The 20,214-nt window shown below is 41.7% G+C and overlaps 1 protein-coding gene and 3 non-coding genes across 4 annotated transcripts in view; all 4 read left to right on the plus strand.

Annotated features, from left to right (window-relative positions):
- Positions 1–20,214, plus strand: part of LOC118856634 (histone H3-like) — a 191,429-nt gene that overhangs the window by 48,771 nt on the left and 122,444 nt on the right. The window lies entirely within an intron of this gene.
- On the plus strand, positions 2,985–3,056 carry TRNAG-UCC. Its single transcript has one exon. It is a non-coding gene; the product is annotated as a tRNA-Gly (tRNA).
- On the plus strand, positions 12,889–12,960 carry TRNAQ-CUG. Its single transcript has one exon. It is a non-coding gene; the product is annotated as a tRNA-Gln (tRNA).
- TRNAQ-CUG lies at positions 16,543–16,614 on the plus strand. Its single transcript has one exon. It is a non-coding gene; the product is annotated as a tRNA-Gln (tRNA).

The following is a 20,214-nucleotide window of genomic DNA, read 5'->3' on the forward strand; positions in this document are numbered from 1 at the left end:
TTCGTTGTTCAGCTACTTCCCACCCTTAATCCCATTACCTCACCTTGCCCTCCTTGGACTTCCCCTCAAGACCCTCCCTAAAGCCCTCCTCTAGTCACCGAAGACCACCCCTCAATCCCTCCTACAATCTTTGTGTATATAATCTCCATCTTGCCTCCATGAAGGCGCTCAGATTCAATCTAATTCAGTAGGTTGAATCTGGTCCGCTTGTGGAAACAGGCATCACAAAGTGGGGGGGATTTCTTAAGACAGCCCGTTGTGGTGAATCCCTAATAAACTTTGTCTTTTCCCTTGGCTGAGAAGGCTTGAGTCGAATTCTTTCAGCAGGACCCGGATCGTCAATATTTTGGGGTGTCCACCACCCCTCAACCTTTTACCTCTTCACCTACACCATGCATTTGCAGTGCCCTTGAATCTGGAGTGCAGTCTCTGGGAACCCTCTTGAACTCTCCTAGAATCTTCCCACTAGATCTGGCCTATCCCGAGGCCATAAACCTTTCCTTATCACTAGGCCCAAATCTCTGCCTGGCCTAGCCCAGCTGCTTCCCACCCCTAATCCTATCAAAATCCCATTCTCTTGTTTCCTGGAGTCTTGACCTCTAGTCACCCCAGTCCCATCAAGATCCTCCTTAGACTCCTCCTCAAGACTCTCCCTAAACCCCTCCTCTAGTCACCCCAGACTACTCGACCACACCTCAATCCCTCCCACAATCTTTCTGCATATAAGTTTCATCTTGCCTCCATGAAAGCGCTCAGACTCGACCTGCTTGTGAAAACAGGTGTCACAAAGGATGGGATTTCTAAAGAAAACCCATTATGGTGAATCCTTAATAAACTTTTTTTTTTCCTTGGCTGAGAAGGTTTGAGTTGAATTCATTTGGCAGTACCCAGCGTGTTGGTATTTTGGGGTTTAGAGCACACCTAGAAACCTATGGTTCCCAACATCATCATTTTTCTTTAACCTCATCACCCCATCTCCTTTTCTTAGATTGCTTTCCATTTACATTGTATGTATGTATGTGTGTATATATATATATATATATATATATATATATATATATATATATACACACACACACATATATATGTATGTGTGTGTGTGTGTGTGTTATATCAGAAGCGAGTGAGACACGCCACAGAGTATAAGTTTTGAATGGAGAAGTTTATTAGCCGGTGGCCATTGGGGTCTTCCCAAATCAATGGCAATGTTTAAAGGGAGAGGGTAGTTTATATAGACAATACAGGATTCAGTGCTTAATTATCTCTTAAAGTTTACATATGTTACTTTGCAGACTCAGCAAGCCTGTGTTATTTCACTTTTTATGACCATGATACATTAGTGGAACCTCCTGAATAGATTGTAAATACAACATATCAGATAGTTGACAAAGTGTCAATTGGAATTACAACCCAGGATCTCTGTGTCCAGTTTGCCATATATCCCACAACATGACTCATGAGATAAGAGCTAGGAACAGTCACATAATTCAAAAGAATATCTGGGGCTGAGGCTTTCATCCTTCAAGGCCGTAGGCAGACTGAGGGATGCTCCAGCTGGCTTTGTTGAGACGAGAGATAGAGTTGTCTCTCAGCCCACTCAGTTAGTTAAAGGAAGATCGTTAGGCTTTCCTGGTAATTAGCTTACATTCCTTGGAAATATCTTAGGGGCCCAAGACACTTCCCAAACGGCAGGACTGGGGTTTGCAGTTAGTGGCTGGGGGCAGGGTTTTTCTAGCAATAGCTGGCTACTAGGGTATCACATGTGTGTATTATATATATATAACAGATTTGAATGTAAGTTCCTTGAATTCAGAAGCAATGTTCTTGCCTTTCTTTGTAACCCCAGAATTTAGCACAATGCTTGGCATGCAATAAGCACTTAATAAATGCTTGTGAACTGACTGAAAATTTGAATGGTGCTACGTACACTTTTTTCTAAATGTTGATGTCCAGTAAAGGATCTCGGATGACTCAACATTTTTTTTTGTTCAGAAATAAAAAACTGAGCTAGTTTTCCTTATACTTGACAATTAAAATTCCTTGCCTTTTTTATTTTCCAGATGGTCAGACTTATGGCATTTCTCCAGCCACACAAGCCAAGGAATACTCTGCACAGAGCTTCCTCAGGGTCCTTGGGCATCTCAACCAGTTTGTTATTGGGCCTAAAAACCAGTCATTCCTAGAATGGCTCTTGCCTTATTTCTAGTTTCTGGGAAATCCCAAAAGCACTCTCACCAATACTGGAAGGATTCAAGATGGCTCAGTTCACTGGGTATTTGTAGGGTCAGAAGCAAAAGACTGGGCAGCAGCTGCTATCCTAAGGTTTTTCTCAATGAGCCACTGAGCCTGGAAGAGGGAGATTCCAGATCTAGGCCAGGCTCTCTTCATATGTAAGCATGCCTCCAGAAATACATCCCAGACAGCCCCAATGCACACATTTTTAGATTCTCCAAGGTCTAATTCAACACTTTGGTTAGCTTCTAGAATCTCAACAGGGGTCAATCCTGTTCCAAGAAGTAAATTTTAAAATCTCTTCAGTGTACCCAGGTATATTGGCCCACTCTTCCACCTTTTCCCACGCGCATTTGAACTCGCTCAATCCATTCTGCAAATACTTATTCTGAGCCTATTATGTGCAAGGCTATTGTGAGCCCTGTGAGAATACAATGCTGTCGCTAACAACCTACTGGGATGGATGTCATATGTACAAAACATTGGAGCTAAGTGCCCCATGAAGAAGAAATTATCACGGAAAGAAATGTGAAACTGTGATCACTTAACTTTTTACTCCTGACTGAAATGGACGGGATGGGGGTGGGGAAAGGTGGTGGTAATGAGCATTCCAAACTGGGCGAACAGGTTGGAAGTATTTCTCTCCCTCATCCCAAACAGCCCTGAGAAAAACTCATTTAAATTTCAGAGGGGAGGAGCCTCTGAAAGCTAACATCTTGAAATAATTCCTGAAGGGAGCTTTGCATCAGAAAGCGTTGGTGGTATAGTGGTGAGCATAGCTGCCTTCCAAGCAGTTGACCCGGGTTCGATTCCCGGCCAACGCATGTGTTTTGTGTTTTGCCTATTTTTCGGTCTGGCATTCAAAAGAGATAAGACCATTTCTGCGATTTCTTCCCCTCTGACAATTCCCCGTAATGTTGCCTGAGACTAGGGCGGGCACCACTCACCCTCTGTCGTTTTCCAGGCTGAAGGCCTTGAGAGACGTTTTTGGGAAGTCGGGAGCCTGGCCATTAATTCTGATCACACTGTACCGTAGAATCGAGGGGAGTAGTCAATATGGGGGACGTAGGAGATTTAGGAGGGAGAAGAGGAAAATCCAGTATCATTCCTACTCAAGAAGTTTTTCTCTGAGTCGTCTATGAGGCCTGGCTTTCATCACTGGTGGGTTTTGGTTTTTTTTTTTCCCCCAGGGGATGCAGCTATTAGAGTCTAGAATTAGGCTGGAATTTGAATCTCCACGGATCTCCACATCGGGAGATTCGCTCTTCCTTCTGGGTAGTCAGTCTTTCCAACTTTGCTAGCACTCAAGACAAAGGCTCTTTAACCCCCACGTACGGGAACATGCAGTACCCTCCGTAAATGTTCTGAGATTATAAAGGGGGGCGCGGAGGGGTCTCCGGCTTAGAAAATGAAATATCGTTGTCTTTTAAACAGAATTGTAAACAAAAGGTAGGAGACAGTGAGGCCGGTTTACGTTGAAAACTACCCAGGGAGAGTACTTTCCCATACTCAAGTCTTCCTGTCCGTGCTTGCACTCATTTCTTCCAGACTCAAGGCCAAAGGAGCCAGGATTCCTCACTTGGGAAAATTAGGGAGAAGCAGAATGACCAGGCCTCTGAGAACCAGAGAAGGGGTGGACTTCACCCGGAGTCAGGGACTCACCCATCCCCTTGGTCTAGTATTCCAAATGTCCCCTAGGATTCTATTAGCGTCTCTATACATATCTACTTATCCAGACCCAACCTTTCTCTTGACCTCCAGTCTTGGGTCTCCACTTTCCTACTGGTTATTTTAAGCTGGATGTCCAATCTTAACTCAACATGTCCAAACTGAGCTCCTTATTTTTTATCCCTTATCCTCTCCTCTTTCTTATTTTCCTGTTACTCTCATGGGTATCACAATCCCTCCAGTCCCTCTATTTGTCAACCTCAACTACCCACACTCTCTTGCCTCTTGCATTCAATCATTTGTGAAGTCCTGTCAGTTCTGCTTTTGCAACATCTCTCATATATGCCCCTTTTTCTCTTTTACCAATGTCTTCACCATGATGCCTGGACGATCAGTCTCCCTGCCTCAAGTCTCACCCCATTCTAGTCTGTTCTCCACTTTGAGACCAAAGCAATCTTCCTGAAGCACGGGTCTGAGCATATTACCCTTCCCCAGTCACTCTCTTCCTGCTGGGACTTTGGATTATATCCATAAATTCAGCAAACTCCAGTGGTTCCCTATCATCCCCAAAATCAATATAAATCTGCTGTCATTCAAAGTCTTTTATAATCTGTCCTCCCCTACCTTTCCAAACTTCTTATATCTTATACTTCTCCACATCCTCTGGGATCCAGTGAAATTGTCATCATAACAACTAACATACAACACATACAATATGCCAAGCACTATGCTAACTAAGTGCTTTACAACTGATATTTCATTTGACCCTCACAATAAACTCAGAAGGTAAGTAGTATTATTATCTTCATTTTATAGATGAGGAAATTAAGGCAAACAGAGTTTAAGTGATTGTCCAAGGTCACACAGCTAGTAAATGTCTGAGGCAGCATTTGAGCTCAGTTATTCCTGACTTTGTACCTGCTGGGCTCTCCTTGATGTTCCTTAGAGAATCCATTCCATTCCCATCTCTGGGCTTTTTCATTTGCTGTCCATTATGTCTGGGGTTCTTTCTTTTCTCCTCCTAGCCTCCTAGCTTCTCTGTCTTCCTTCAAGGTCCAGCTAAAATCCCACCTTATACAAAAAAATTTTCCCCAATTCCCCTTAATTCCTTGTGAATTGTCTCCAATTCATTCATAATAAATCTTGTTTGCATATAGTTATTTGCATGTTGTCTCCCCCAATAGATTGTGAGCTCCTTTTAAGTAAGGAACATTTTTTGCCTGTCTTTGTTTTGTGCATAGAACGATACCAGACACATAATAGTCACTTAAATGCTTGCTGTCTCTTTGTTGATTTTGTCTCTTTCCTTTCATCATTTTCTTGGGATATCTCATGGGCCCCTTTACTCATGTCGTCTGATGAGAGATACCGCTGTAAGGCCTTGGGGCCTTCTCTCTGTCAAAATCATGTGGTTCCAAGAAATTGGACTTGGTCCTTGCCCTCTGCATTTTTCCTTTATGTTCTAAGAGAAGGGAGTGGACTTTCTGATCTCATGAGTTTCAAAAGATCAGGGAGGCACACCATTGTCCTGTCATTTCAGAGTTTTGGAGCCAGGACAACACTGATGCCTGAAGATGAAAGGATTGACCTTCATCAGTGACCTTTTGGACCCTGGCCAGCAAAATCTGAGATGAGGACTCATTCAGCAGTCAGGCTACATTTGGAAATGAACTTGGTGGGAACAATGTTTTGTAGATTCTGAACTTCAAGAGTGTCCTTGTCTGAATTAGTGGGGGAGAATCTGTGCATTTGTATTCACTATATCTTTAATGTAAATATCTATGTTATATCTTTTAAAATATTTGATTTTTTCCAATTACATGTAAAAGCAATTTTAACATTTGTTTTTAAAAATTTTGAATTCCAAATTCACTCCATCTCTCCCCTCCCCTCTCATTGAGAAGGTGATTTGATATAGGTTATACATGTGCAATCATGCAAAACATATTTCCATATTGGTTGTGTCGTGAAAGAAAACACAAAGGAAAAAACCAAGAAGAAGAAAGTTTTTCATAAGCATGTTGTGATCTGCCTTCAGACTCCGTCAGATCTTTCTCTGGAGATGGATAGCATTTTTCATACGTCCTTCAGAGTTGCCTTAGATCGTTGTATTGCTGAGACTAGCCAAGTCACTTACAGCTGATCATCATATAACATTGCTGTTAGTGTGTGCAATGTTCTGGTTCTACTCATTTTACTTTGCATCAGTTCATGTAAGACTTTCTAGATTTTTCTGAAATCATCTTGCTCATCAATTCTTATAGCATGATAGTATTCCATCAAAATCATGTATCAAAACTTATTCAGCCATTCCCCAATTCATGGGCATCCCCTCAATTTCTAAATCTTTAACACCACAAAAAGAGCTGGTATAGGTATTTTTGTATATATAGATCTTTTTCCTTTTTTTTTTTTTGTCTTTTTTTTTCTGATCTCCTTGGGATACAGACCTAGTAGAGGTATTGCTGGGTCAAAGGGTAAATACAGTTTTATAGCCCTTTGGGCATAGTTCCAAAGTGTTCTTCAGAATCATTGGATCAGTTCACAACTCCACCAATAGTATATTAGTGTCCCAATTTTCCCCGTCCTCTCCAACATGTGTCATTTCCCCTTTCTGTCATATTAGCCAATCTGATAGGTATGAGGTGGTACCTCAGAATTGTTTTAATTTGCATTTCTCTAATCTATTGTTATTTAGAGCACTTTTTCAAGTGACTGTAGATATCTTTGATTTCTTCTGAAAACTTCCCAGTTCATATCCTTTCACCATTTGTTGTTTGTCCTTTGTTTTCAAAGAGGATTAATGACATCTTGGGGTGATGTCTTCACTTGAAAATGAATTAGATTTAAGTGAGGTAGAGTTGCACAAAGTTGTCAGCCTTACTCCTTCTTCCAGAGTCACTGAAGTCCAGGGGTAGGACAAAAGTCAGGACCACTGGTGGTGATTCAGGATGTAGACGATCACCTTGGCATCCTTGATGTCTGACTAAGCTGTTAGCATTCCACAGGGCCAATTTCAGGTGCTTTCAGGGCCATTGGAACAAATTGTTCTCATCCAACCATTCCTCTGGGGGTGGGGGATGCCTTCACATGCCTGGGGTAGACATTCCCTTAACTCACCAATGGGTTTGAGACTTGTTGATTACCTTCAGCCTGGTTTAGCCAGTCAGCCAAGACAGTTTTACTAGGGTGTGTCTTCTGTGCATGCTACAGCTTCTTGGAGGCTCTTTTTCCTGATCATAGCTTTCAGGTAGTCCAAGAATTCTTAAATTATCTCCTCTGAATCTTGGAGCCAAGTTTTGTGAGTTGGGTGACCAATTGGACAACAAAGGTGAATGAGCAGCCCTGAAAAGGGCTCACTAAGCCCTCATACCAGAGGTCTAGTACTCTCTTAACACCTCCATATAACCCTTTGACTAGGCGCTATTATTTGACCATTTATCAATTGAGGAAGGACCCATCCTGCTCCCCATTCCCATTTATCCTTCTCTGTCTCTGTCTCTCTCTGACTCTCTGTCTCTCTCTGTATGTCTCTCTCTCTCTCTGTCTCTCTGTGTCTCTGTGTCTCCTTTTACCCTGTCCCTTCTGAAAAGTGTTTTGCTTCTGACAACTACCTCCCCCAATCCACCTTCCTTTCTATCAGCATCTCTGCGCCCCTCCCCCTTCTCTTATTCCCTTCCCTTCCTACTTCTCTGTAGGGTAAGATAGATTTCTATACCCAACTGAGTGTGTATGTTATTCCCTCTTCAGGCCAATTCTGAAGAGAGTAGCGTTCAAGTATTGCTCACTACTCCCCTATCTTTCCCTCCCCTGTTTTACTAACTATCCTAATAATGATAAAATTCTTAGGAGTTACAAGTATCACTTTCCCATGTAGGAATGTAAACAGTTTAACCTTATTGAATCCCTTATGATTTCTCCTTCACATTGGTAACAGGATTTTACTGAGCCAGTCTCTAACCCGAGATGGACAAAACAGCAGGCCAGATACAAAGTGCCAGTAATCAAGTAGCTTTTTAATTAATTAGCTTCATAGTGAGGAACAGATTTGCAAATTGGGAATTCTCCTGATCAGAATTCCACCTTGCTGAAGTGAAGACAGAGATTATATACATAAATTACAAGTGGGAAGGAGGGGGGAGAGTGGATTACAAACAATCTCTCCCAGGCCCAGAGTGGTTTCCCACGATAAACCCACAAGTGGAAGACAACACAACAATTCTGGAGTCCTGTGGGAGAAATACTGCTCAAGTCCTTGGGCAATCATTACTTAATGGGTCACAGGACCAGAGTTTTGTGACAGGAGCAGGTCCTACAATCCTTGACTTGCTTCACTTCAGGTACACAGGCAGAAGGATGCCAGTGATTGTGAGCCTTGTCAAGGTTTGATTGATCAGTTCAAGCTGCATTGTGAAGCTGACTTACAAGCTGAAAAAGGCAATTCCATAAAATCTAATCTATTAGTATATTCATTACATATATCATGTTGATTATTATAAAAATCAGAATTCCCTCCACACCTGTATATAGGTTGCTTTCCCTCCACAGTGTTTACCTTTTCATGCTTCTTTTGAGTCTTGTATTTGAAAGTGAGATTTTCTATTCAGCTCTGATCTTTCCATCAGGAATGCTTGAAAGTCTTCTATTTCATTGAAAATCCATTTTTTTCTCGTGAAGGATTATACTAATTTTGCTGAGTAGGTGATTCTTGGTTGTAATCCTAGCTTCTTTGTCCTCTGGAATATCATATTCCAAGCCTTCTGATACTTTAATGTAGAAACTGCTAAATCTTGTGTGATCCTGACTGTGGTTCTATGATATTTGAACTGTTTCTTTTTGGCTGCTGGCAAGATTTTCTCCTTGACCTTGGGGCTCTGGAATTTGACTATAATGTTTCTGGGAGTTTTCATTTTGGGATCTCTTTAGGGAGGTGATCAGTGGATTCTTTAAATTTCTACTTTCTCCTCATGTTCTAAGATATCAGGGCAATTTTCCTTAATGATATCTCAAAACATAATGTCTAGGCTCTTTTTTTTTTCTGATCATGACTTTCAGGTAGTCCAATAATTCTTCAATTATCTCTCCTGAATCTATTTTCCAGGTCATTTGTTTTTCTGATGAAGTAGTTCATATTTCTTTCTTTCTTTTCATTCTTTTGATTTTGTTTTATTGTTTCTTGATGTCTCACAGAGTCTTTAGCTTCCATTTGCCCAATTCTAATTTTAAGAAATTATTTTCTTCAGTGAGCCTTTGTACCTCTTTTTCCTTTTCGCCAATTCTGCCTTTTAAGGAATTTTATTCTTCAGTGTTCATTCTTTGTTGTTCATTTGGCCTATTCTGGCTTTTTAAGGTTATTTTCTTCAGTGGGTTTTTTTAGGGGTGCCTCTTTTACCAAGCTGTTGACTCTTTTTTCATAATTTTCTTACATTACTCTCATTTCTTTCCCCAACTTTTCATCTATCTTTCTTATCTAATTTTTAAAAATCTTTTTTGAGCTCTTCCATGAATTCTTTTTGGGCCTGAGACCAATTTATATTCTTACCAGCATTGGATGTGGCTGTTTTGATATTGTTATCTTCTTTTAAGTTTGTGTTTTGATATTCCCTGACACCATAATAACTCTATATGGTCAGGTTCTTTTTTTGTTATTTGTTTATTTTGTAAGCCTATTTCTTGACTTTTAGGTTTATGTTCAAGTTTGGCTCTGCTCCTGGGGGAGGGGACACTGTTGAATGACTCAGGTTTTTCATGCAGCTGTTTTCAGAGCTAGTTCTGGGGATCTGTAAATTTTCAGTTCTTCCAAAGTGCTATGATCTGAGGAAGCATGTGGTGACTGATCTCCTGAGCTATGCCCTGGTCTGTGAGGGACCACAAGCCCTCTTTTCCACCTGGAACAGTGACCAGAGTCCTACTACTGCTAATACTACTCTTTGCCCTAAGATTGTTACCTGGAGCCACCTACAGGCATAGCATCAGAGTCCGGTGCCCAGTGCCGGCAAAGAGTCCCATGTAATCTCCTTCTGACCAGTTGTCTTTCTCCCTTACTCTGTGGGCTGAGAGCTCCGGTAGTCACCACTGCCAATTTAGTCATCCCCAACGTCTGCTGCTGGCTTGTAGGGGTGCATTCTACTCTCAGCCCAGTGAGACAGCTCTTTTGTGATGATCTTCCTAGTAGTCTTGGGCTAGAAAATTGTTTCACTCTGTTGGTTCTGCTGCTCCAGAATTCATTTTGAGGTGTTATTTTAATATTGTTTGAAAGGAAATTTGGGGAACTCAGGTGAGTTCCTGCCTTTATTCTACCATCTTGCCCCATCTACCAAATGTTGTTAAATTTTCAAAAGGAATCAAAGAATTGTAGAGAGAACACCACCAGGGGTGGCTTGAGCCAATGGCATTAAAGACATCCTCAACTCCACAGGGTACACTATAACGCTGAGGGCCCAGAAAATACTTAGTGCGTTATTATAGTACCTTTTACAAATTGGCCTTCATAAATATTTACTTAATTGAAATAAGAACTTTTACTGCTCTTAGGCCTGGGAACAGAGAATAATAATAAAAAATAACAACTCTCCTAAGGAACAATCAGCTGACTTACTAGACAAATTTAAACCATCAAACTAAAGACATCCAAGGGAAAATGTCACTACAAGTATTCAAGGCAAAATATCCTCTTCAGAATATATGAAAAATGTGTGCTTTTACAATTGCTAAACCAAGGATTCAAAAGCCTTTGAGTCCCCTTGCCTCTTGACACTCTATTTCCTCCACTATCCACCCATCTTCTCTTGTAATCATCTTCTTCAGGCCATTTCCACCAAGGAAAGGAAGCTGTATATGTCTTCTCTCCATAACCTCTACTCTTTTCAACCTCTTTACTGACTCAAGTGTAATAGGAGCTGGCTCATATACATACCTAATCAGCTCGCTTGGCTGATACAACTTCTCTGTGTGGAAAGGTTAGGGAGCTTGCTTCCTGTACCATTGTGATTATATGAGTGAAGTATCTTGGAGAGACTGGGAGTGTTCATAGACCTTCTGTAATTGATTCTGATCTCCTAACCATGTAATGACAAAGAGGCACTTTGATTGACCATGGAGTCATTCAAAAAGGCCTGGCCAATTGAAAAACAAATTCCTTTTGTCTCATATGCTCCTGAGGGATCTCAATGACTGGTGGTATCTTTTGAGAAATCATGATGTAAGAGGAAAGGCCAAGAAGCTTTCTCCCTGCCCCTGCCACCCTTCCCTCTACCACATGGCCTGATATAAGGGCCTCTATTCTCAGTCCCTTCTTTGTGGTTTCTCTTCTTTTCTAGGTTAAGAGAACAGAGCTTCTGTGACCTTGTGAGTCTGAAATGTGCAGAGCATACTTTGACATTCCAGTGTTCTGGAGTCTGAGCATTTGCACCAGAGCAGCATGAATTTCCCAAAAAGCAAAGAGTAATCTTCATGAGTGACCTTCTGGACCCAGACCAGTGGAAAAATTGAAACAAAGGATCACCTGGAAGTCATGCCTCATCTAGAGACGAGCTTGGTGGGAACAGGGCTATTTAAGAACTTAGTTCAGACAAGTGCCTGCCTTTATTCCCCCATCTAGTCCCATGAGGGATTTTTCATTATCTTTTCTTTCTTCCATGCTCTAGGGACAGAGGTGGGGAACCTGCAGTCTCAAGGTCACATGTGGCCCTCCAGGTCCTCAAGTGGGGCCCTTTGACTGAATCCAAGCTCCACAGAACGAATCCCCTTAATAAAAGGATTTGTTTTGTAAAACTTGGACTCAGTCAAAGGGCTGCACTTGAGGACCTGGAGGGTCACATGAGGCCTCGAGGCAGCAGGTTCCCCACCCCTCTCTAGCCCTGGAATTGAAAAGTAGGCCAGGGTAACCCATACACAGCTACTCCCTGTTATAAAGACCCATTCACTAGTCCATCGCTGGGTCTGTGCTTAGGAACAGAGCCTGGAAGCTGAAGTCCCACCAATTCGAAACCGAAAGCCTCCAGAGATTGGCATGACTTAAGGGACATGTGCTCAGGTGTCAGAGTGATAACTTAGGACAGGAGAAGTGAAGAAATTGAAACCCTTATCTTGTCTTTCCCCAATCTCCATCTTACTGACCACATCATAAGAACCCAGAGATCACTATTGCCTTATAATTTCTCTAGGTGCCTAGGGGACTTTCTCTCGGTTACTACGTCTTTGAGGGGAAGGAAGATTTCTCAAAACGCAAAAACTCGGATTTCTCAAACTTCATCTCTGGTCCCAGAGTCTGTTTTTCTCCGTTTGTACTGTGCACCGAAGCCAGGGCCTTAATTGGAGCATTTTCGCCGAGCTTTTGGTTTCTTTCCGACTTGGGGCCAAAAGGAGACTGAAAAGATTCAGGAGACAGTCTCTCTTGGGACTGGAGTCCTGCTGCTGCAGCCTGCACTGGGCAAAAAGGTTGGGGGTTGGGGGGCAGGGCGGAGGCGGGTTCTGCCTTTTGCTCCAGACTGAGAGGTGCAGTGGACTCTAGACTCTTAATTCACTCCAACAAAATGTTTATTAAGCGCCTACTGTCCCCCGCGGGAACTCTTCTCTGCCTATTCCGCCTCCTTCTTCACCAAAAAAAAAAAAAAAAAAAATGAGACAGACCAAGAGGACGAATCACATTCTCGAGAAAGATCCTTACAGATGTTCTGAGAGATCCAGGAGGAATTTCTCCTTGATTTTTCTAGCAGAGACCTGGAGACTAAGTCTATGAGGACAGATTGGGAAAGGAAGAGAAAAGACCATAGCATCACAGATTTAGAGCCAGTAGGGATCTTAGTGATAACTAGAGATGTTCATTTCAATTGTCTCTGGGTTTCTGCCTAACTCGGGGGGTTAAAAAATTCTCCAATAACTTGAAGAAAAGGGACAAAAGATATGGATATTAAAATATTAGCGAACAAGAAAAGAGTTATCTATAAAGTATGAGAGGAAAACAAGAAAATAATTAGCCACTGGGGTGGTTCCATGGTGTAATGGTTAGCACTCTGGACTCTGAATCCAGCGATCCGAGTTCAAATCTCGGTGGGACCTTCTCTTTGCTGTTTCTACACTGGCTCATAAAAGTGTTTTTAATGACAAGGTGTGTGAGCAACATCGTTGTGCTATTGAAGGCAGCAGGTTTTGTAGATTTATTGATTTCCTAATCTCTCTGCCCCGAGCCCTCCTTCTGCTTCACAGAATTTCTGAGGCACTGGAAGAAAGAGGAAAATAGATGTGGGTTTGTCAACCCAAGTGGAGGACCTAGGTTGTACTCTTTTAAAATACCTTCCACTTTTCTATTCTCATTTCAATGTAAGCTTGAAGTACTGTGGTGGAATAAGCAGTAATTCTAGAATCTGAAGTTCTAGGCTGGAACCTTATAAACTTTTGAAGATAAGATTATGACTTAAGCTGTCTGCCTCAGTGTGTTGGTAACCAAAAATGGGCTCCTTAGCACTTAGTCAACAAGTGCCCTTGACTAGTTTGGCTTTTTCCCCTGAACTGAATGCTGTTTGTATGTTGGACTGGAGTAAGCTTGTCGGCCCCTTCACCTTCCTTCCCTTGCTTAAGCTGATCGAAAGAACCTGTGCTTTCCCGGTCAACCCTTTCACCTTGCTTAAGCAGATTGAAAGAACCTGTGCTTTCCCTGGCGTACCTTACACCCCCGCAGAAGCCGGATGGTTAAAAACAGCTTCCGTTGGTGCCAGAGGCTGCTACAGCCACAGCCGAAGCTGAAGCAGGAGCTGCAGGTAGCAGAGCTGACCTACCGGAGGAAGCTGAACAAGGACTTGAGGCCAGTGGGTAATCTTTTTACCATAGAGGGGAAGCATGTATATGATTTTGCTTTACACCATCATGCTTCTCTGTGGCCTCCTGGTTACTCTTGTGAGGCGTACTTATTGGGCCTGGAAGCTTTTGATCAATATATCAAAATGGGGATGCTGGTTCATGGGTTGGTTACTGTGGAGCCTAAATATATGCTTTGATTCTTCTGCTTCCTACTTTGAGAGTTTCTTATATCCAGCGGTTCCGAACCTTTCAGACATATATATGATCCTCTTTGAGATTATAAACTCTGCCCTCCTAATACACTCAGTTACCTCATATATTTTTTAAAAATGGTGTTTGGAGTAGGTGCCCTGTTCTAGCTCTAGATTGATGATGATGTTTCTGAGTCAGCCTACTGTGTGCCAGGCACTGGACTAAGTAAGAAATAAGACAAGTAAGAAATACAGTACAGTTCTGTACAGTACAGAAATACAATAAGAAAAAGAAATACAGTCTCTGCCTTCAAGGAGCTTACAGTCTAATGGGGGAAAAATACAGAAAAGGAAGCTGGGGGGGGGGGTAGGGGCAGAAGGTATGATGTACCTGGAATGGAAGCCTTCCGGCCCTCCAATTAAGAGAGGAGGGACAGCTGAGGATATAGCACAGGTGTTGAGTACCAAAGTTTTCCATGATGATATTTTTGGCGATGAGTTTATCCTGGGGGAAGCATATTGTTCTCAGAATCCAAACCAAGCAGAGCAGTTGGTGGGAAATGGTCAATTCATTCAGAGTCAATTAATCTAATCTCTCTGGGTCTGTTTCCTCATCTGTAAGATGGGTGTATTATTTGTAGTACTGCCCTCACAAGGAAATTCAAACACTTTAAAGCTGCATGCAAACACTTAATATCATGTCTTAGAAAACACAAGTCAGTCCCTTTCTCCTTCATCCTAGCCCCTTTAGACACAAGTTAAATATACAGGTCTTGCGCCTTAAAAGAACTCTGCTCCAAGGATTTTTTATTGCATTTTTTTGGCCTTCTATCATAGAAATGGAGGTGTTCCACAGATTCTATCTTTCTTTTCCTCTTCAAAGAAATCATCTGGATCTTTAACTTTAACCTTTAATCTTAGTTGTCTAAAGCTTTAAAGTCAAGAGACTAGCCCCTGGTCACACAGTTACTATGTGTACCAGGCAGAACTTGAACCCGGATCTTCCTGGCTTGGAAGCTGCTCTCTATTCACTATACCAGGTTGCATAATTTGAGCACCTGGATCCTCTGATTCTCTCTTTCTTTCATCTTGAATGCTGTCAGGACTGTTTGAGCTGCTTCTTGAAACCCAGTTGTGGGGAAATAGGGCTTGGCTTGCCTCCTTTCTGGCTTCCATATGACTATGAGCACAGGCTATCTAAATGACATGTCCTTCCTTAGCAAGCTTGAGAATGGGCTTTGTCTGCCCGTTTGCATTTGCTCTTTCCTGATTTTAGGTAAAAGAATACCTATCTGGATGTGGATTTGCCTAGTCTTAGGCATGACCTCATATAAGAGTTCAAGAAATTTTTGTTTCCATTCAGTTTCATCAGAAGAAAGTTAGAGGATCTTGGAGAAATCATCCGTTAGCAAGAAGATTGACTGAAGCCTTCGAGTTTTTTGGACAGTGTAGAGCCAAGGTGAAATGGTAAATGACTAATTAGCTTCACTGAAAACTGCTTTATGTTCTCATGAGCTTTAAGTATGACCTTTCCAGCAGATTGCAAAATATTTAGAAACTAAATCCAGTTGAATTTTTTTATGTTTAGCATTCCTTTCATGTGTATTAATAAATTACTGTCCCATATATAATTCACATTATACACTGAATATTTTTTTCCTTTTAGGGGGAAACCCAGGAGTTAGCCGTAACCTAAGTTGTAAGTAAAATTCTGGTGGGAGCACTTAAGAAACCAAAAAGTGTGAGAACAGGGAGCCAAAGCCCTTCTTATTAGAGGTCACCACCTCCCCTCCCTCACCGCATGCTGGTTCAAACTACAGGACTAGGTGATAGAACATAGCACCATAGTCCCTGAGGGACCAGAAGGGGCTTCCTTGAGGTTAAAGGCATGATTCAGTTCTTCCAAAAATATTTCCACATATATAAACATACATACTGAGAGACAGAGAGGGAGAGACAAAGACAAAGTGAAATAGACAGAGAAAGTGAGAGAGAGAAAGGCAGAGAGGGAGAGATCGCGAATATGTTTATGAGTAAAAGTAGCAATGTTTTTATGGTGTTGTGGTGTGAGTAAACCTTCTGGTGTTTCTGTGCATAAATATGGAAATATAGGTTTGTTTGACGGTAGTGTTCAGCCAATAGGATTAGGCTCTCCCAGCACTTGCCCAAAGCTCCTGGAGGCTTAGTCTTTTGGATTCCCTAACATTCTCCCACTGAGGTCAAGTGAATTGGGAATCGGCGCTCACCAGCCAGGGGAAAAAAAGAATGATGAAGTCTCTGTAAAAAGTAGACACGAATCGAACGGGAGTAACTTTCCTACCTTTTGGAGAAAATTCTCCCTTGTGCGTCCTTCCCTCTCCCTATAACATTTCTTTCTCAAGATCCGAGCCCTCCTCTCCTACATTTTGTGTATGTTTCGAACAAACTGATGCCTTTTGTGCAGCCCCATCTAGCTGTTAGGTGAGGGACAAGAGTGATTTCTCCCATTCTTCCTTTTCAGTGAAGAAAGTGAAAGGAAATGGCTCTGGGGAAGAGAAGAGAAAAGAAGAAATTTTAGCTCTTTTAATGAACCTAAAGCTAACAAAAAGAAGTTTCGGCTAAAAGATACATCGCTTCTGTCAGATAAAAATTCCCAGGAAGTAACTATCCATCTGGTTCCATGGTGTAATGGTTAGCACTCTGGACTCTGAATCCAGCGATCCGAGTTCAAGTCTCGGTGGAACCTTGACGCATTTTTTTCCCTCTCCACTCTAAGCAACGTTTTTAGAAAGCCTAGTTCATACAGCCTCCAAATACACAGTGCCGTTACCCTTCCCAAGGTGCTCTTTGGACTCTATTACCTTGTGGGTAAAATACAAGCTCCTCTGCTATTAAGAGCCTTTCATAGTCTGCACTCAGTTTACCTTTCTAAGATTGAGTCATTACTTCTCATAAATTTAGCCTTTAGCCGAAGTGACTTTCTCTTCTCCTGTGCAAGTCATTCCATTTTCCGTCTGTCACTCCTCCAAGCTTAGAAATCCAACTTCTCTTCAAAGCATGCCTCAAAGAATTTATCCTTCATGAGGCCTTTCCCAATCTTCCTGTTTCCAATCTCTCTTAACTCCCCTCCCCCATCATTTTGTATATATTTTGAATTTACTTATATGGGTTCCCATGTCCATGCTATCAATCTTCTCAAGCCTCCCATACCTCCCACTCCTCTGTCCTGCTAAGGACCTAGCATCTAGGTCCCAGGCTCTTACTTTAGTTTAAAAAAAGAGCCCATTCCTATTGAGATCCCTCTCCTTCCCCAGTCTTCACCTCAAAATCCTTTGATATCATTCCCTACACTTTCCTCCTTTCCCAGATACACAGAAAGAAGTTACCATAAAGAAGTTACCCTTTTCCTCTCCAAAGTCAACCCTTCCACATATTCCCTTGATCCCATCACTTACTTTCTCTAGTAAATTGCAACCTCAATTATTTTCTACTCCTCCCTTTCTAATCTTCAACCTCTCCCATATATGCTACTCCCTTTCTCATTGACTTCAAATTGAGTGTACCATCCCCATCCTTTAAAAACAAAACACAACAAACAAAAAGGACCTTAACAAGTCTTCAAGCTGTCCTGTGTGTCTCTTCCCTTTCTCAGACAAATTACCAGGAAAAAAAACCATTATTTCCCTCACTCATTTAAACCTTTGCAGTCTGACTTGCTACTCCACCATTCAACTAAAATTGCTCTCTGCAATACTACCAATAATCCCTTAAGTGCCAAATGTAATGGTCTTTTTCCCCTTAGTCCTCATCCTTCTTGATCTACCTGTTATATTTCATATTAACCATCCTCTTCTGGATCCTTTCAACTTGGATTATCTCCTCTCTGGATGCTGGAGTTACTTTTTTCTCTTGGTTCTCCTTTAGTCAGTCTATTTCTTTTCAATCTCCCTTTTGGGCTCATCATCCATATGATGCCCCCTTATTGTGAATATTCTCCCAAGCTCTGTTTTAATTTCTCCCAACTACTAGTGCCCTCCTTCCCAAGCAATTTTATTTTGGTTTATATTTATTTTCAATATTATTTATATGCTTATATATGCACTTATTGTCTCTCTGATTGGAATGGAAGTTCCTTAAGAGTAGGGATTATTTCGTTCTTTGTATTTGTATCGTGTGTACCTAGCACAGGGTTTGGAACATAGTAAGAGCTTAAATAAATGCTTGGTGATTTATTGATTGACATACTGACTGATTTCAAACTTGGAGAAGAGAATAAATAGAGGAAAATTATAACTACCTTAAACATCTGAAGGATTATCATTTTGAAGAAGAATTCAGTAGACTTTTCCTCTTTGGCCTCTGTCATGTAAGTAGTAGAAGTAAGTAAGAAGTAGCCAGAAAGAAGAATGGTGGTGAATATTTGAGTGAAGATCAGGGGAGGGAAGAACAGGAGTGACATTACGATGTTGAGTATACTACAATTCAGGACTAGCCATTGAGTCCAGTCCTTACAAACATATATAGAGTGCCATTGATGTGACTTTCCACATGTGTCTCTGTGACTTTCCATATGTGCCATTGATGTGATTTTCCACATGGAAGAGTCTTGGGAGTCTGCTTCCTGCAGACTAGTAGTGACATATAATGGAAGTACTTTGGAAAAGACTTCAGCACATTTGTAGATCTTCTGTTACTGGTTCAGGCATGCTAACCACATGGTAGACAGCAGTCAGGTTGAGAGGTTACAGCTGTAGAATCAAAACTGATGGCAACTATTTCTCTCTTGGTTGGGACTCTGCTATTGGTCTGATTCCTTTGTTGATGGCTTCTGGTGAAAGATAATGCTTTAAGAGGATAGGTCTTGGTCCTTGCCCTGACTAAATCTTTGCTTTTTCATTTTGGGTAAAAGAATCTGAAAGCTCTGATCTTGAGAGCTTCAAATGGGCAGGGGAGAGATGCTCCAGGAGTCTAGGCATCCAGGAGAAAAGTTCATGTCAAGTTTTACAGGTAGCTCAGCATCACATAGGTACCTTCAGGATCTAGCCCAGCAGTAGCTAAATTTGAACAGGGAATTTGGTAGGAGTAATGCTTTATAGAAACTTATATTTCCACCACCAGCCCACCACCCACCTTCTCAGACTGAACTGGTGGTATAAGGGAGTGTGCACCCCACCCCCAGGTATTTGGAGAGAGGGATAATATTTGCATCCCTTCTTGCTATATCTTTAAGGGAGTGTGCACCCCACCCCCAGGTATTTGGAGAGAGGGATAATATTTGCATCCCTTCTTGCTATATCTTTGGATAGTCTTTTGTAAAGCAAGTTGAGGTTAGCTAGTTAAACAGAATGGGAGTCCTAGTCACTGATGGCTCAAAGAGAGGAGACAACATACAGAGAATGGGGAATTGAGCCAATGGTATCAGAGAAGAGACACCTCAAACCCTTAGGGTTACTCCCAGAGCCCTGAGGGGTAGATGCAACAGCCTGGTTCTGGAATATTAAGCCTAGGGCATGTTTGCTACAGTTGTAATGAACTACCTGGATCAATTAAGGATACAGGCATGGAGTTCAAGAAAAAGCTCATAGGGCTGGCCATGGGGTTCCATTGATGAAAGAGATTTCATTTATACTGATTCCTGCTGGAACTGTTTCTCTACTAAAAGCAGAATATATAATACTCTTGTCATGCTAATAATGATTTAAACATTATTCAAATATGTGAAAATATATACTGTGGACATGATTTTGAACAACTAAGAATTGGTATTCACTTGAAATTCAAATTACTTTATGTAAGAGAGAGGGATGCAAGTTTCCCTTTCCCTTTTCAGCTGGCAAAACCAAAGATAAAAACACGCCCTTGTGTCTATAAGTTGTAAACACCACTTTATTCCTTTATGAAGCATGGGTGCCTTTCTCTGATAGAATCAAAAAGAGCCAGGACACTGAATGAGCAAAAATTGGCAAGGTTCCTAGGAGACTTTTAATAGTTAAGCCCTGGAAACAGAGGGACAGTTAGTTTGAGTCAGTCCAGACCTGGACACCTGGAGTGTTTTGGATTGTGACCCCTGAAGGGGATGAGAAGGGAATTTCTCCTTCACTTTCTTCCACTTTGGTTTGAGAAAATTCTAGGAACATATGAAGAAACAAATACACACTGCAAACAGACATGGATATAGAGAGGCAGCTGATAGACACCAAAAGCTGCTTCAGGGAATGTTGATCCCTAGCAGCAGAGAAGAGAGCTTCTAATACATTGAAGGAGGCATTAGCCCTGGCAATCCAGAGTTCGGCTGTGAGAGAAACACCCTGGAAGGCCAGATGAATGACCAAGATGGTGTGCTCAG

The sequence above is a fragment of the Trichosurus vulpecula genome, chromosome 7 (genome assembly GCF_011100635.1).
Source record: "Trichosurus vulpecula isolate mTriVul1 chromosome 7, mTriVul1.pri, whole genome shotgun sequence".
NCBI lineage: Eukaryota > Metazoa > Chordata > Mammalia > Diprotodontia > Phalangeridae > Trichosurus > Trichosurus vulpecula.